General features: G+C 47.0%; 1 long non-coding RNA gene across 1 annotated transcript in view; it reads right to left on the bottom strand.

Moving 5' to 3' along the window:
* Nucleotides 1-12875: 12875 nt before the first annotated feature.
* The window catches only part of LOC142472503 (uncharacterized), a 123471-nt gene continuing 118723 nt past the window's right edge, over nucleotides 12876-17623 (bottom strand). Inside the window, exon 3 of the long non-coding RNA XR_012789735.1 lies at nucleotides 12876-13787. This is a non-coding gene — a long non-coding RNA (uncharacterized LOC142472503). The remainder of the gene's footprint in view (nucleotides 13788-17623) is intronic.

The raw sequence follows: 17623 nt of genomic DNA, 5'->3' as shown, positions 1-17623 counted from the left end.
ACTAAGCATTACCCCACTAATAACTAAGCATTACCCCACTAATAACTAAGCATTACCCCACTAATAACTAAGCGTTAACCTGCTAATAACTGAGCATTACCCCGCTAATAACTAAGCATTACCCCACTAATAACTAAGCATTACCCCACTAATAACTAAGCGTTAACCTGCTAATAACTGAGCATTACCCCGCTAATAACTAAGCATTACCCCGCTAATAACTAAGCATTACCCCGCTAATAACTGAGCATTACCCCGCTAATAACTAAGCATTACCCCGCTAATAACTAAGCATTACCCCGCTAATAACTGAGCATTACCCCACTAATAACTAAGCATTACCCCGCTAATAACTAAGCATTACCCCACTAATAACTAAGCATTACCCCACTAATAACTAAGCATTACCCCACTAATAACTAAGCGTTAACCTGCTAATAACTGAGCATTACCCCGCTAATAACTAAGCATTACCCCACTAATAACTAAGCATTACCCCACTAATAACTAAGCGTTAACCTGCTAATAACTGAGCATTACCCCGCTAATAACTAAGCATTACCCCGCTAATAACTAAGCATTACCCCGCTAATAACTGAGCATTACCCCGCTAATAACTAAGCATTACCCCGCTAATAACTAAGCATTACCCCGCTAATAACTGAGCATTACCCCACTAATAACTAAGCATTACCCCACTAATAACTAAGCATTACCCCACTAATAACTAAGCATTACCCCGCTAATAACTAAGCATTACCCCACTAATAACTAAGCATTACCCCACTAATAACTAAGCATTACCCCGCTAATAACTAAGCATTACCCCGCTAATAACTAAGCATTACCCCGCTAATAACTAAGCATTACCCCGCTAATAACTAAGCATTACCCCGCTAATAACTAAGCATTACCCCGCTAATAACTAAGCATTACCCCGCTAATAACTGAGCATTACCCCACTAATAACTAAGCATTACCCCACTAATAACTAAGCATTACCCCACTAATAACTAAGCATTACCCCGCTAATAACTAAGCATTACCCCACTAATAACTAAGCATTACCCCACTAATAACTAAGCGTTACCCCCCTTCTCACTTTTCTCAGTACATACCTGTGCATCAAGCTATTGAAAGTGTGTAAAGGGGTACAGCATACAAACACATGTCTACCAAGCAGTGCTACCACGGGAGACACCTTACAGCACCAGTAGACACCTTATGGACCATTGAAGTGAAAGTGTCTACCCGAGTCTAGTGGAATGACGCTGCTTAATGTACAGGTGTTGAACACTTTGTGGGTTCGGAACAAAGCCCCAGTGCCGGAGAATTATCGCTATGGGGGATCCGATCTGGAAGCCTGGACCCCCCACCAGCAGCCGGGGGGGGGGGCTGTATATGGCTCACACTCCATTATAATGTGTTACAGCCCTTCCCTAGCGACCAGCTAACAGCAGGGGGCAAACAGATGCTCGATACACTGGTACAGATACAATAAATAACACTCGTGTATGGCACAAAGGACCCTTGATACATTGTATGTAGCATTGTCACTGTATCCATTGTACTGATCAACCCATCATACGCTGAGACAATCACCACTACCCAGAATCCCCCTCGCAGCGCCTGTCCCAGCTCTGCACCTCAGTGGTCAGGTAAGTAGTCGTGTGTACTAAGCCACATTAAATGTTATATTTCCTCTCTGCCACAGCCTGTCCGTGGTCATTCTTATCACCCATGTCCTTATGAACAGGAAGTATCACTGTCAGTGTCATTTGGTCACTATGTCGCCTGCTCTATTTTGGCCTCGGATTGAAGCGCTTTCACTTTTTCTCTGCGTGTGTTACTAGCAGTTTCTGCAAACGGCTCAATATTATGGTGGGCAAAAAAATAGGGGACAAAGACCCTCTGCGATGATGAGTTGAAAGCTGCCTCTGAGTGGGTTGCATTACAGTTGTATACGGGACATAGTTACTGTGTGTGATGGTGGGTACCGTACAATGCAGAATACACGACCGAGGTTACATTGCTGAGTATATTAGGGTGAGATAGCTGTCTCTGACTCTCATGTACTTCCATGTCCCAGCCTTATCTGTACACGCTGTGTAATGCAGCAGGACAACCCTCTAATGTAGCGTGATCAACTCCACTCCTCAACCACCACCAACAGGTCAGGTTTCCAGGATATCCCTGCTTCAGCACAGGTGGCTCAATCAGTGGCTCAGTCAAAGACTGAACCACTGATTAAGCCACCTGTTCTGAAGCAGGGACAGATTGAGGCACCTGTGCTGAACCAGGGATATCCTAAAACCTGATCTCTTGGTGGTCGTTGAGGAGTGGAGTTGGCTGCCCTGCGCTAGAGATTTCCCTGCTGCATTGCACAGGAAGCCAAAAAGGACGTTCACTTCAATGTCATTGCCCAGAATGTGGCCATTATGGCCCATATTGACTAAACGGAGCTACTTACCCATTCCAGAGTTGAACCCACCTTACAGCTCATCCAGTTCAGCTGCTCTGGAGTGGAGCAGCACCACTTCCAATACAACCTACAGACAATTAGCCAGTCTCCACCTGGCTCATCAGTCAGGGAGAAAAGCCTCCTGCTTACACCGCAGGGTATCTCTAGCACTAAGGAAGTGGGTGCTGTCAGAGAGGGATTCCATGGAACCAGATCCTCTATTCCAGGACACAGCGATCCCGCCAGAGGGTGCACCCCACGGACACCCACCCAGACCTGGAGTGAGGGAAAGAGCCCCTTGCTTACAGGTACTGCTTTGGATTTTGGGTGAGAGGCTGGTAAGAGGCCTATCCTCCCAGCCCTGCAGATAGGGACGGGGAAGTGTGAGTTACCCCTTACACAGGGATAGGTGGGTAAGAGGCCTATCCTCCCAGCCCTGCAGATAGGGACGGGGAAGTGTGAGTTACCCCTTACACAGGGATAGGTGGGTAAGAGGCGTATCCTCCCAGCCTGCAGATAGGGACAGGGGGAGTGAGTTACCCTTACACAGGGATAGGTGGGTAAGGGGCGTATCCTCCCTGCCCTGCATATAGGGACTGGGAGAGTGAGTTATCCCTTACACAGGGATAGGTGGGTAAGGGGCGTATCCTCCCAGCCCTGCAGATAGGGACAGGGGAATTGTGAGTTACCCTTACACAGGGATAGGTGGGTAAGAGGCCTATCCTCCCAGCCCTGCAGATAGGGACAGGGGAAGTGTGAGTTACCCTTACACAGGGATAGGTGGGTAAGGGGCGTATCCTCCCAGCCCTGCAGATAGGGACAGGGGGAGTGTGTTACCCTTACACAGGGATAGGTGGGTAAGGGGCGTATCCTCCCAGCCCTGCAGATAGGGACTGGGAGAGTGAGTTATCCCTTACACAGGGATAGGTGGGTAAGAGGCCTATCCTCCCAGCCCTGCAGATAGGGACAGGGGAAGTGTGAGTTACCCTTACACAGGGATAGGTGGGTAAGAGGCCTATCCTCCCAGCCCTGCAGATAGGGACAGGGGAAGTGTGAGTTACCCTTACATAAGGACAGGTTGTTTTGTTTCTTTTGTATGCTGCCTTAAAGCTGTATTGTTTGACGATACGGGCTAAATAAAAGCTAATGATTATATCCCCCAAATCTGTGCCTCCCTTATTGTATCTCTGCACTCAGCTCCTAAAGGTATGAACAAGGTAGAAGTGGGAAACATATTTCAGAGACTGAAGAACGCCAGCGCAGGAGGTCATGCTCCGACGCTGGAGAGGCGGAGGCGAAACCTGAGGAGGGAACTTCTACACTGAAAAAGTAGTGGATTTATGGAAAAGACCAAGATCAGAGGTGGGAGATGCTCATAGAGTAAAGTGACTGGAAACCTCTTGGGATAGACACATGTGCAGGAGTGTGGCATGTGCAGGCCAACTCCACATGTGCAGGCCAACTCCACATGTGCAGGCCAACTCCACATGTGCAGGCCAACTCCACATGTGCAGGCCAACTCCACATGTGCAGGAGTGTGGCATGTGCAGGCCAACTCCACATGTGCAGGCCAACTCCACATGTGCAGGCCAACTCCACATGTGCAGGCCAACTCCACATGTGCAGGCCAACTCCACATGTGCAGGCCAACTCCACATGTGCAGGCCAACTCCACATGTGCAGGCCAACTCCACATGTGCAGGAGTGTGGCATGTGCAGGCCAACTCCAGCCCTCAGGAGCCACCAACGGGTCAGATTTTAAGGATATCCCTCTTGGTAGCCCTTGAGGATGGAAGTTCGCCACCCCTGCTCTAGTGTGTCTGTATTGGGAATATGAAAAAACCCAAGATATTTGGGACTGATGTTTCACTAGCGGTAGGGAAATGGTCAGCGTTGGTGGGTCAAATGGTCCTTATCGGCCGTCCGTTTCTGTTTGCAGTAGTTTCTGCCAGAAATGCTAGGAATCAGATTTGTTTTCCAGAAAGTGAAGCGCTCAGTTAATTTGGTTATCATCACCACCATTTGTTCCCCATTCCACAGCCCAAAACGTGGGATCAGCAAGGCAAGCCATATGGTATTTTAGGGCACAGACACGCACTTACCTTATTTAGGGTATGAGGAGGCTGGCGACATGGAAGAATCCTGGAGACGATGCAGAAGTGAATCAGGGCCAGTCCTTGATGCATTGATTAAAAACATAATTTTATTGCAAACATGTTTGAGAGGGGCTGGCAGCAGTCGCCATTCCTCTTAAGCTTTTGAAATAAAATGATGGTTTTAATCAATGCATCGAGAGCTGTCCCTGATTTAACTGGAGCATCGTTTCCACTGTGTCGCCACCTATAATTACATTCTAAATACAGGCGTAATCTGAGAGTGACATGTCTGTAGCACAACAGTTTCATGAGTTTGGACACAGCGCAGCCCAACTGCATTATCAGGATATTGATCCCGTCCTTAGACGGGGGAGATAGGAAATGGAGCCAAGAACCAAATAGGGTCTGAAGTTGTATAGCAGATAGGAAAATGGACAGACACGGTGAGCCACGGGGCGTTTATCTGCCGTTACATTCTATGTTTCCATGTTATATAGTTACATGCAGTGGTTACATAGTTACATAGTAGATGAGGTTGAAAAAAAGGCATGCGTCCATCAAGTTCAACCTAATGCTAAATTCAGACGACAGATACTTTATCCTATATCTATACTTACTTATTGATCTAGAGGAAGGCAAACACAAAACTCCATTGACATATCATCCAATGATATCTCATAAAGGGAAAATAAATTGAGAATTGGCAATCGGATGACTCTGTGGATCACCACCCTTCCCATGTTTACTTATTTGGTATATCCCTGTATACCTTTCCTTTCTAAAAAGATGTCCAGCCTAGTTTTTGAAGATATTGATTCTGTTGCAAACAGATGTAAAATGGACATGTACCCCAGTACACCTGATGGAATGAATTGGAATTAAACTGGTCCCATACCAGATTGTGGTTGGTAGTAGGGTAGATTCCACAACCTGTGTGGGCAGTGGCAATGCAGTTCTGTATTCTTATCGGGTTTCAGGTACTATTTCATAACACATTCCACCGCACACGCAGACGATCTCCACCTTAGAAGCACTTACATATATAGCTGTCCCCCTTTTAATAGGCCTATGATGGTAACTTCTAGGATGGTCCAATGAAAAAAATAACTGACTCCATGACCAGGGGTGTAAATTTAATACAGGGGCGGCTAACTCCAATCCTCAAGGGACACCAACAGGTCAGGTTATCTCTGCTTCAGCACAGGTGGTGCGGTCTTTGACTGAGTCACCTGTGCTGAAGCAGGCATATGCCCCTTGAGGACTGGAGTTGCCCACTCCAGTGCTAACACATTGAAATATTTCAGATGGTCCTTGGTCGTACTGTTAGCGGCTACTATTAATAGGTTAGTGTTATGTTTGTTAAAGAAACCTTTATTTTCCATTTTAGTTACAGGATAATGACTGTGTCACAACAGCAATATTCTGGCACAGCATCGGGACCCGCCTGTTTCCACTTACTGTTTGTGGGCTCTGGGACTGGTTATATTTTATTGTAAAAGTGAAATCTGTCACTAAAGAAAAGTAGCAAAATCCACTGAGGATTGTGTTAGAATGGGGCAGTGAGAATTGTGTTAGAATGGGGCAGTGAGGATTGTGTTAGAATGGGGCAGTGAGGATTGTGTTAGAATGGGGCAGTGAGGATTGTGTTAGAATGGGGCAGTGAGGATTGTGTTAGAATGGGGCAGTGAGGATTGTGTTAGAATGGGGCAGTGAGGATTGTGTTAGAATGGGGCAGTGAGGATTGTGTTAGAATGGGGCAGTGAGGATTGTGTTAGAATGGGGCAGTGAGGATTGTGTTAGAATGGGGCAGTGAGGATTGTGTTAGAATGGGGCAGTGAGGATTGTGTTAGAATGGGACACTGAGGATTGTGTTAGAATGGGGCAGTGAGGATTGTGTTAGAATGGGGCAGTGAGGATTGTGTTAGAATGGGTCAGTGAGGATTGTGTTAGAATGGGGCAGTGAGGATTGTGTTAGAATGGGACACTGAGGATTGTGTTAGAATGGGGCAGTGAGGATTGTGTTAGAATGGGGCAGTGAGGATTGTGTTAGAATGGGGCAGTGAGGATTGTGTTAGAATGGGGCAGTGAGGATTGTGTTAGGGGCAGTGAGGATTGTGTTAGAATGGGACAGTGAGGATTGTGTTAGAATGGGGCAGTGAGGATTGTGTTAGAATGGGGCTGTGAGGATTGTGTTAGAATGGGGCACTGAGGATTGTGTTAGAATGGGGCAGCGAGGATTGTGTTAGAATGGGGCAGTGAGGATTGTGTTAGAATGGGGCAGTGAGGATTGTGTTAGAATGGGGCAGTGAGGATTGTGTTGGAATGGGACAGTGAGGATTGTGTTAGAATGGGACAGTGAGGATTGTGTTAGAATGGGGCAGTGAGGATTGTGTTAGAATGGGGCAGTGAGGATTGTGTTAGAATGGGTCAGTGAGGATTGTGTTAGAATGGGGCAGTGAGGATTGTGTTAGAATGGGGCAGTGAGGATTGTGTTAGAATGGGTCAGTGAGGATTGTGTTAGAATGGGTCAGTGAGGATTGTGTTAGAATGGGGCAGTGAGGATTGTGTTAGAATGGGGCAGTGAGGATTGTGTTAGAATGGGGCAGCGAGAATTGTGTTAGAATGGGGCAGTGACGATTGTGTTAGAATGGGGCAGCGAGGATTGTGTTAGAATGGGGCAGTGAGGATTGTGTTAGAATGGGGCAGTGAGGATTGTGTTAGAATGGGGCAGTGAGGATTGTGTTAGAATGGGGCAGGGAGGATTGTGTTAGAATGGGGCAGTGACTATTGTGTTAGAATGGAGCAGTGAGGATTGTGTTAGAATGGGTCAGTGAGGATTGTGTTAGAATGGGACAGTGAGGTTTGTGTTAGAATGGGACAGTGAGGATTGTGTTAGAATGCGACAGTGAGGATTGTGTTAGAATGGGACAGTGAGGATTGTGTTAGAATGGGGCAGTGAGGATTGTGTTAGAATGGGGCAGTGAGGATTGTGTTAGAATGGGGCAGTGAGGATTGTGTTAGAATGGGGCAGTGAGGATTGTGTTAGAATGGGGCAGGGAGGATTGTGTTAGAATGGGGCAGTGACTATTGTGTTAGAATGGAGCAGTGAGGATTGTGTTAGAATGGGGCAGTGAGGATTGTGTTAGAATGGGGCAGTGAGGATTGTGTTAGAATGGGGCACTGAGCATTGTGTTAGAATGGGGCAGTGAGGATTGTGTTAGAATGGGGCAGTGAGGATTGTGTTAGAATGGGGCAGTGAGGATTGTGTTAGAAAATGCCGTCCCCACATGTTGGCGCCCTAAGACCGGGCTTATCGGGCCTAATGGGAAGTCCACCACTGGGCAGAGGAGAGAATAAGACCTGCTGGCTGAACAACAGAAACATGTATGGTAAAGAAAATGAAGGTCATGAAAGAGTCGGGGGGACGGGGACAGAAAAGAGAGAAACGACTGGGGAAGACGATATACAAGAGGGAAAGTAAAGAGAGAAAAGAGGAAACATTGAGAAACACATTAGGGGAAGGAAAGAAGAATAGGACATCGGGGGAAGGAAAAGCATGAGACACGTGAGGGGCAAAGAAGAGAAATACACAAGAGGAGGGGACAGAGAACGACACAAGGAAATAAAGAGACACGACTGGAAAAGTCATACCGAAATATAATTATGTCGTGAGTGTTGGCAAGCAAGGAATGAGGGTTCGGTCATCAATGATTATCCTGGAGTCAAAACATTGTGTTGGCGCGCAGCATACATACAAGGGGTCACCTTCTGACCCAAACATTGTCCTGGCACCCTGCATACATACAGTGGGTCACCTTCCGACCAAAACATTGCCTTGGCGCCCTGCATACATACAAGAGGTCACCTTCCGACCCAAACATTGTTTTGGCACCCTGCATACATACAGTGGGTCACCTTCCGACCAAAACATTGTCTTGGCGCCCAGCATACATTCAATAGGTCACCTTCCGACCCAAACATTGTCTTGGCACCCAGCATACATACAATGGCTCACCTTCCGACCCAAACATTGTCTTGGCGCCCAGCATACATACAATGGGTCACCTTCCGACCCAAACATTGTCTTGGCGCCCAGCATACATACAATGGCTCACCTTCCGACCCAAACATTGTCTTGGCGCCCAGCATACATACAATGGCTCACCTTCCGACCCAAACATTGTCTTGGCGCCCAGCATACATACAATGGCTCATCTTACTGTAGTTATTTACTTTAGAATTCTAACACTAATAAAACATACTGTTCATTAAAGGATTATATAATGTCAGCAGTGGATCATAGAGAGAGCAACTAAAGAACGGCATACGTTCAAGGACAGAAGACACCTGTTTGAATGCAGAGACATTTCATGGTACTGTAATAACATATACTAAGGTTATAAATGAATGGGTTTATTGAACATGTAGTCCCTGTACACTATGTGTGATCCGTGTGTGTATAGGAAAACGTGGAACACGGAGCAAAATGATTCCATCAACAATATCTCTTACAATAAAGCATGGGGGTCAACTCCAGTCCTCAAGGGCCACCAACAGGTCACGTCTTCAGGATCGCCCTGCTTCAGCACAGGTGGCTCTGTCAGTGGCTCACCTGTGCTGAAGCTGGGATATCCCTAATACCTGCCCTGTTGGGGGCCCTTGAGGACTGGATTTGGCCACCCTATCTTCATAACAAAAGCGGAAATAGTTGAAGTACTGGGGACATTAGCAATGCCGCATGTTAGAGCAGATATTGCTTAACAAATACAAACCTTAATGAATTCCCCAACCCCCCCCCCACCCACCCCTCATCGGAAATACATATCCTAATAAGGGGATTGGCAAAATAATTAAATATTGCTTAACAGCACCGACCTGTTGGAGAAGCTGAGAGAATCAGACGTGTATTCATGCATTTCACTGGACGGGTGCATTTCCTAAATATTTGCACTAGCCGTGGCCAGAATACTCGCTCATGTGTCAGAAATGCTCACGGAAGAAAAATACAGAACTTTTTTCTGTTTTGCTTTGTTTTCAGATGTTTTTGGGACCCAGACGGAAATATGCCATGTTTTATGCATGATGTAATTAAAAACCTCAAATTTATATCGTTACTCAATAAGTGTGCGGATTTTGGCTTTGTGCTGCTCTTGCTGCAAGGCACACGAGTAAGAAAAGAAATAAAATGTTCTGCGGATAAATACTGTAGTAACATGGACTTCTGCCAGAGACATGATTTATTCGAACCATATGTTACACAATGTGCTTTCCCCCCCTCTACTTTGGCAGAAAAAAGGAGAAATCTGGAATCTTCAAAAACAATGGTCTTTGGTTTATAGTAAAGAAAACGCAGATGAAACTTGGCTATGATATTTGCAGCAAAATATTTATTATGTTTATTTATTGGGAAACCTAGACCAAGGTGCAGTCCGGCAAAGTGACCACATGCACGGGGTCTTCAAATCCAACTCTAATGACGCTTACAAAAACCTTTACTAATGACGCTTACCTCGAAACCATTAAATGGATGTGGGGAATGTGGGCGCCAGTAGGCACGTGGGCGCCAGTACGCACGTGGGCGTCAGTACGCACGTGGGCGCCAGTACATACGTGGGCGTCGGTAAGTATGTGGGCGTCGGTACATAGGTGGGCGTCGGTATGTAAGTGGGCGTCGGTATGTAGGTGGATGTCGGTACGTAGGTGGGCATCGGTACATAAGTGGGCGTCGGTACGTAGGTGGGCGTCGGTACGTAGGTGGCCATCAGTACGTAGGTGGGCGCCAGTACGTAGGTGGGCGTCAGTACGTAGATGGGCGTCAGTACGTACGTGGGCGTCAGTACGTATGTGGGCGTCAGTACATACGTGGGCGTCAGTACATACCTGGGCATCAGTACACACGTGGGCGTCAGTACATACGTGCTGTGCATCTTCTCTGCCCGTGCACCTGCAGGTGTGCATCTTCCCGCCCGTGCACCTGCAGGTGTGCATCTTCCCACCCGTGCACCTGCAGGTGGGCATCTTCCCGCCCGTGCACCTGCAGGTGTGCATCTTCCCGCCCGTGCACCTGCAGGTGTGCATCTTCCCGCCCGTGCACCTGCAGGTGTGCATCTTCCCGCCCGTGCACCTGCAGGTGTGCATCTTCCCGCCCGTGCACCTGCAGGTGTGCATCTTCCCGCCCGTGCACCTGCAGGTGGGCATCTTCCCCGCCCGTGCACCTGTAGGCGTCCATCTTCCCGACCGTGCACCTGTAGGCGTCCATCTTCCCGACCGTGCACCTGCAGGTGTGCAGAAGTATTTAGCTAGTTCTTTTTGGGATTATCGCGTTGTTCTTTTTAGGCTTGGTCTTTACTATCCACTTCTTAGATGGGATATATATATATATATATTTGGATTTCAGTAGCGCTGTGTTCACTCTTTTCAAGTGCCAGAGACCCCCTTTACTCTCTCTCCCCCCTTACTCTACCCCCCCTCACTCTCCCCCTCCCTTACTCTCCCCCTCCCCTTAATCTCCCCCCCCTCACTCTCCCCCTCCCTTACTCTCCCCCTTACTCTCCCCCCCTTACTCTCCCCTCCCCTTACTCTCCCCCCCCCTTACTCTCCCCTCCCCCCCCCTTGATCCTTGGGGCATGAAGGCCTGCGTTGCTGCTCCAGTCGGCCGGAAGTTGGACCCGACTTCCGGTGCCAACAGGAGAAGGGAGAGTATTGTGTTGACCGCTGGGCTACTGCTTCCATGGAGCCACTCTCTCTCCATCTCCTCTCCCCCTCCGCCTCTCTCCCAGTCTCCCCAGCAGATGTCACTCCGGCCAGTGACATAGGTGCCCTAATATGGATATGCCCATATATGGATATGCCCATATTAGTCCAGACATATGAGATAAATGCTGCACACCTCAAAATATAAACACAAATGATACAGTTACCGGTGCTGGAACGGAAGCCTGTGATCAGTCCTGGGCACATGGTAAAAGGAACACAGGGCACAACGGATTTAGAATATCCAAACTCATTTATTGAGCCAACACAACGTTTCGACCTTAGTGGTCTTTATCAAGTGACATAGTGACATAGTGGCATAGTGACATAGTGGCATAGTGACATAGTGACATAGTGGCATAGTGGCATAGTGACATAGTGGCATAGTGACATAGTGGCATAGTGACATAGTGGCATAGTGACATAGTGGCATAGTGACATAGTGGCATAGTGGCATAGTGACATAGTGACAGAGTGGCATAATGGCATAGTGACATAGTGGCATAGAGACATAGTGACATAGTGGCATAGTGACATAGTGACATAGTGGCATAGTGACATAGTGGCATAGTGACATAGTGGCATAGTGACATAGTGGCATAGTGACATAGTGGCATAGTGACATAGTGACATAGTGGCATAGTGACATAGTGGCATAGTGGCATAGTGACAGAGTGGCAGAGTGGCATAGAGACATAGTGACATAGTGGCATAGTGACATAGTGGCATAGTGACATAGTGACAGAGTGGCAGAGTGGCATAGTGACATAGTGGCATAGTGACATAGTGACATAGTGGCATAGTGGCATAGTGACATAGTGGCATAGTGACATAGTGGCATAGTGGCATAGTGGCATAGTGACAGAGTGGCAGAGTGGCAGATTGGCATAGTGACATAGTGGCATAGTGGCATAGTGACATAGTGGCATAGTGACATAGTGACATAGTGGCATAGTGGCATAGTGGCATAGTGACATAGTGGCATAGTGGCATAGTGGCACTATGTTCTAAATCCGTTGTTCCTTTTACCATATGCCCATATTAGGACATCCTACATCACCGACAGGAGCTGACCTGCTGGGGAGACACAGAGAGGGGGAGAGAGGGGGGGGGAGAGAGGCAGGGGAGAGAGAGGCGGGGGAGAGAGAGAGGCGGGGGGAGAGAGGCGGGGGGAGAGAGAGAGGCGGGGGGAGAGAGAGAGGCGGGGGGGGGAGAGAGAGGCGGGGGGGGGGAGAGAGAGGCGGGGGGGGGGGAGAGAGAGGCGGGGGGGGGGAGAGAGAGGCGGGGGGGGGAGAGAGAGGCGGGGGGGGGGAGAGAGAGGCGGGGGGGAGAGAGAGAGGCGGGGGGGGAGAGAGAGAGCCGGGGGAGAGAGAGAGGCGGGGGGAGAGAGAGGCGGGGGGAGAGAGAGAGGCGGGGGGAGAGAGAGGCGGGTGGAGAGAGAAAGGCGGGGGGGAGAGAGAGGTGGGGGAGAGAGGCGGAGGGAGAGAGAGAAGCGGGGGGGAGAGCAGGTGCCCTGATGTACCTGGTACTGATGTAGCAAACATGTAGGTTCCCAGCACCGGGGAAAGTTGCGGTCATGTGACCACGGCTGCCCCGGCGCCAGAATATTAACGCTGTGGGGGGTCCGTTCCAGAAGCATGGACCCTCCGCAGTGCAACAGCGGCACCAGAGATGGTACGTCTCGCTACATGTGTGCATGGTAAGGGCACCGTACAGGTTAATATCAGGCTGTGGGAATGGTTTAGTCCTTTGTGTTTGCATAAAATGGACATATAGCCCTTCTCAAGCAGCGCCATAATAAATACATTCTTACAGAAGCTCAGATGTTCTTCACAAGTTCAGGGGAGCGCCAGTGTTCACATCAACGCCATGAAAGAAACAATAGAAGCGACACAGTGTAGTACAATTTCAACCAGATTCATTGTTTTTTAAGTGAAAAATAGTTCCACTCACACTTTTGTCCTTTTCAATAAAGCAGTACAGAGATACTTCTCTCTCCGAATAGAGCAATGGATCAGGAACGCCGCATATGAAAACCCCTTTGTTAATGACTTCTTCCCATCCGTGGTTAGTGCACCCAGGAAAATAATGGAAAATACTAATTGCGCAGTATATCTCAAATTGTATTAAAAAATAGAACAATAAAAGCATATGGATGTGCACTCGCATTTAGTACATAATAGTAATTCGTGGTACGAAATCCCGACTTTCCTCTATGCGTATCAACCGGTACACACGCTATGAAGCTCACTTCCGCGTTTCGGCTCTCGTCTACGTCACCTCCGGCTGAGTGAAGTTGAGGGCGGAAGGGCTGTGTAGAGGGATCTCCGGCTGCCAGGACTCCGCGTCACGAATAAGCACTGAACACTGATTCAACGCGTTTCGTTGGTACGACTTCTTCAGGAAGGAAGGCTATGTCTTATTCTGACAAGAAGCTCAGATGCACTGAAGGCAAAAGAACTGCACGAGGCAGAGATCTGAAAGAGACGTTGCTGGGGTTAGTAACCTAACCTCGTTGGTGCAGGAGAAACCGTAACTTGTGATATGTAATGCAGCAACACGTCAGTTTTTCATAGATGTTCCAGAGTGGTTTCTGATGATGTCTTGGGAGCTTGTGTCTAACTATATCTATTGATGTTGGTGGTCCATTAAAAGGTATCACAATCTGCAACAAGCTAACGATTGGGAAGCACAAATGGATACATCCCATTATTTGATGTGTAAACAAACAAAAAACAAACAGGCCGGACAACATCAGAAGTAAGACGTTTGCTACCACGTAGGACACGTTGATGTAAGTATGGGACTGTATGTATGGGACTGTATATATGGGACTGTATGTATGGGACTGTATGTATGGGACTGTATGTATGGGATTGTATGTATGGGACTGTATGTATGGGACTGTATGTATGGGACTGTATGTATGGGACTGTAAGTATGGGACTGTATGTATGGGACTGTATGTATGGGACTGTATGTATGGGACTGTAAGTATGGGACTGTATGTATGGGACTGTATGTATGGGATTGTATGTATGGGACTGTATGTATGGGACTGTATGTATGGGACTGTATGTATGGGACTGTATGTATGGGACTGTATGTATGGGACTGTAAGTATGGGACTGTATGTATGGGACTGTATGTAGTAGTATATTTTGAAGTTATGGTATTTTTACCCCATTTCTGGTCCTGGAATGCACAAAGAAATCTGATGTTATTCAGTTATACAGACGGACGTTTTGTGACTGACAAAATAATGATGTGTTTTGGATGTTTACAAAGTTACTGTACATGCAAAGTCTAAACTCTGATAACATTTTTAACGGACTATCATTATTCTTTGAAGTTTTATGCGTTTCAGTTGAAAATATGGAGCGTGAAAAAGCCGGGCGCTTATAAATGAGAAGTAAACACAAATATACTTAAACAAAAAAAGGATTGGAACTAAAAAAAACTAAACCACATAAACCAGCTGCTGTATTCTGATCAGCGTTTGTGCGAATAGAACGGTCCGTAGGATGGGGTGGAAATCAGAGCAGCACTGGGGTCGGCTTTGAGTGTCATCGTTCAAAGATTTCATAGCCATGACATGTTGCTTTTTTGTGCTGTATATGTAAATAAAACATGATTGGGATGTTATAATGACAAATATTGGGTGGTCCATGTGTAACAGCATGTCTGGCACACTAACCTTCACATGATTGTGTTGGATCTCATGTTATAAAAACGCTGAAGGGACTTTGGGGGTTATACATTAACCCTTTAAAGCAGCACTCCCTCCTCCTCCACTTTTTTAGAGACTTTGTTTTTTTACAGAATATATTGTGGGGAGGTGGGGTTACCACCCAGCGCTCTGCGCCATGTGATGTAGTGAACTCAAAAGACCAGCGCTAGATACGGAAGGAACAACAATCAGTGCAAGACAATTAATGCCATAACGTAGCCTGTCATATATCATGCATACAGAGAAGGCGGCATTAAAATATAAATCCCTTCATGGTCACCAGCTTGTATAGGGCCCGGGGCACTAATGTAACCCAAGATAATGACCAGGGGAGTGGGGGGCTGCAGTTTTTTTTTAGCACGGGGGAGGGGTTGACCTCAACAAATTTATTGACCGGGGGGTGGGGGGACCCTTTTCTTCAGTGGACCTGGCACAGGAAACCCTGGCCGCTCGGCTGATTCTGAAAATCGCGAGCTACTTCGAGTCGGGCCGAACCTTGGACAACTGTCCCCACGCTCCCCCTTTAATAAGCCCACCACCAACCCAGTGAAAGTTAATGAAGGTCTCCTTCATTTTTACAAAATGTCCCTAATGAGCCGTGACTTTTTAACCCACTTGATGCCTTGTTCTGTACTCTGCTCAGCTTCAAGTGTGATCTGCTATTGGAGAGAGCTCAATGGGGCTTCTTCACCCCGGCTATTGGCATGTTCTACTAGTATACGGCAGTCATGGGTTATGACTCTGGATAAAAATGAGAGTTCTTCCTTGTAATAGGACACAACGTCTTTGTAAAGATGTATTATACTAGCTTCATGTGTGTGTTTGTCCAATAAATGTGTGACGATGCTCGTCTCAGACCAGGAAGCCGACCCGCAGGGCTCAGGCAGGATGTGGAGACTGACCACAGGCCGAGGGGCCGAGTCCTGATAAGGATAGAAGTCCGGATCACAAGCCAAGGTAGGGGCAAGGTGCAGCAGCGTAGTCGGGGTCACAGTCCAAGATCAGGTGCAGGAGAAAGGCAATGAATACAAAAAGGATGGGGGAGCACAATGGTTGGAAACAGGCAGTGTTATAGAACTGGTAATTGCTCTTTAAGGTGAAGCAGTTATATCCTGAGCGGGTGTGGTGGCTCAGGTGTCTAATATCTAATTGGAAGGATAGGCACACATGGGTGTATGTGTGTTGGTGTGAAGGTGAAATAAAATAAAGGTATATAAAACTTACACAGCCTTGTGTAAGCCCAGTCACATCAGGGTTTCTTTGGGAGTCCCGTGTGCTTCTGATGAGGCTTTTCTTCTTGCGATGCGGGTTCTTCTTCTTGATGTATCGGCCACTTACTTCGTTGGTTCACAGTGCCGCTCCAGGGGGATTTCCTCTCGTATAAATAGAAAGGAGGATAGGGTTAACACATATAATTATATACACGTCAATGAGGGGGGGGATGGTGTGTTTTATGGACCACCAAAAATTGTATGCTATATATTATAATTTAGCACTCACACGGACTAGTGTGAGTGTAATCCTATCTTGGTATCTTGTTCATTTATAGGTGTTGCCCAATCAATATCAGGTGATGAAAGGGTGGGGTATAAGGGTATTAGTGGTAAATATAACACAATACTCACACGGGCCAGTGTGAGTACACACTCCTAGCGGTATCTTGCTCTTCTGTTCCAGTTGTAACTGATGGTGAAGATGGGGTTAACATATGAAAGACACTAATGTCTAGAGAGTAAAAACACTAACTTTAATAAAAACATGAAAAATAAAATAAAAACAAACACAGAATACAAACGATTCTGTGGGAGGTAAAAGCAAGGGGTAGACAGTGTGGTGTATAGTTGTAGGGGGTCTCTCTCTTCCGCGTCCGGATGGGGAGCTGCAACTGCACCTCCGCCTCCTCTGTAATGTGCTTTAAAATGTTCCAAGTAAAGAGCAACGCGTTTCGTACAGAGCCTGAGGAAGTCCAGTACTTGGACGAAACGCGTTGCTCTTTACCTGGAACATTTTAAAGCACATTACAGAGGAGGCGGAGGTGCAGTTGCAGCTCCCCATCCGGACGCGGAAGAGAGAGACCCCCTACAACTATACACCACACTGTCTACCCCTTGCTTTTACCTCCCACAGAATCGTTTGTATTCTGTGTTTGTTTTTATTTTATTTTTCATGTTTTTATTAAAGTTAGTGTTTTTACTCTCTAGACATTAGTGTCTTTTATATGTTAACCCCATCTTCACCATCAGTTACAACTGGAACAGAAGAGCAAGATACCGCTAGGAGTGTGTACTCACACTGGCCCGTGTGAGTATTGTGTTATATTTACCACTAATACCCTTATACCCCACCCTTTCATCACCTGATATTGATTGGGCAACACCTATAAATGAACAAGATACCAAGATAGGATTACACTCACACTAGTCCGTGTGAGTGCTAAATTATAATATATAGCATACAATTTTTGGTGGTCCATAAAACACACCATCCCCCTCTTCATTGACGTGTATATAATTATATGTGTTAACCCTATCCTCCTTTCTATTTATACGAGAGGAAATCCCCCTGTAGCGGCACTGTGAACCA

Source organism: Ascaphus truei, chromosome 22 (assembly GCF_040206685.1).
Source record: "Ascaphus truei isolate aAscTru1 chromosome 22, aAscTru1.hap1, whole genome shotgun sequence".
Lineage (NCBI taxonomy): Eukaryota > Metazoa > Chordata > Amphibia > Anura > Ascaphidae > Ascaphus > Ascaphus truei.
Note: the sequence above shows the minus strand (reverse complement) of the source record. Positions and strands in the feature narration are given on the sequence as shown.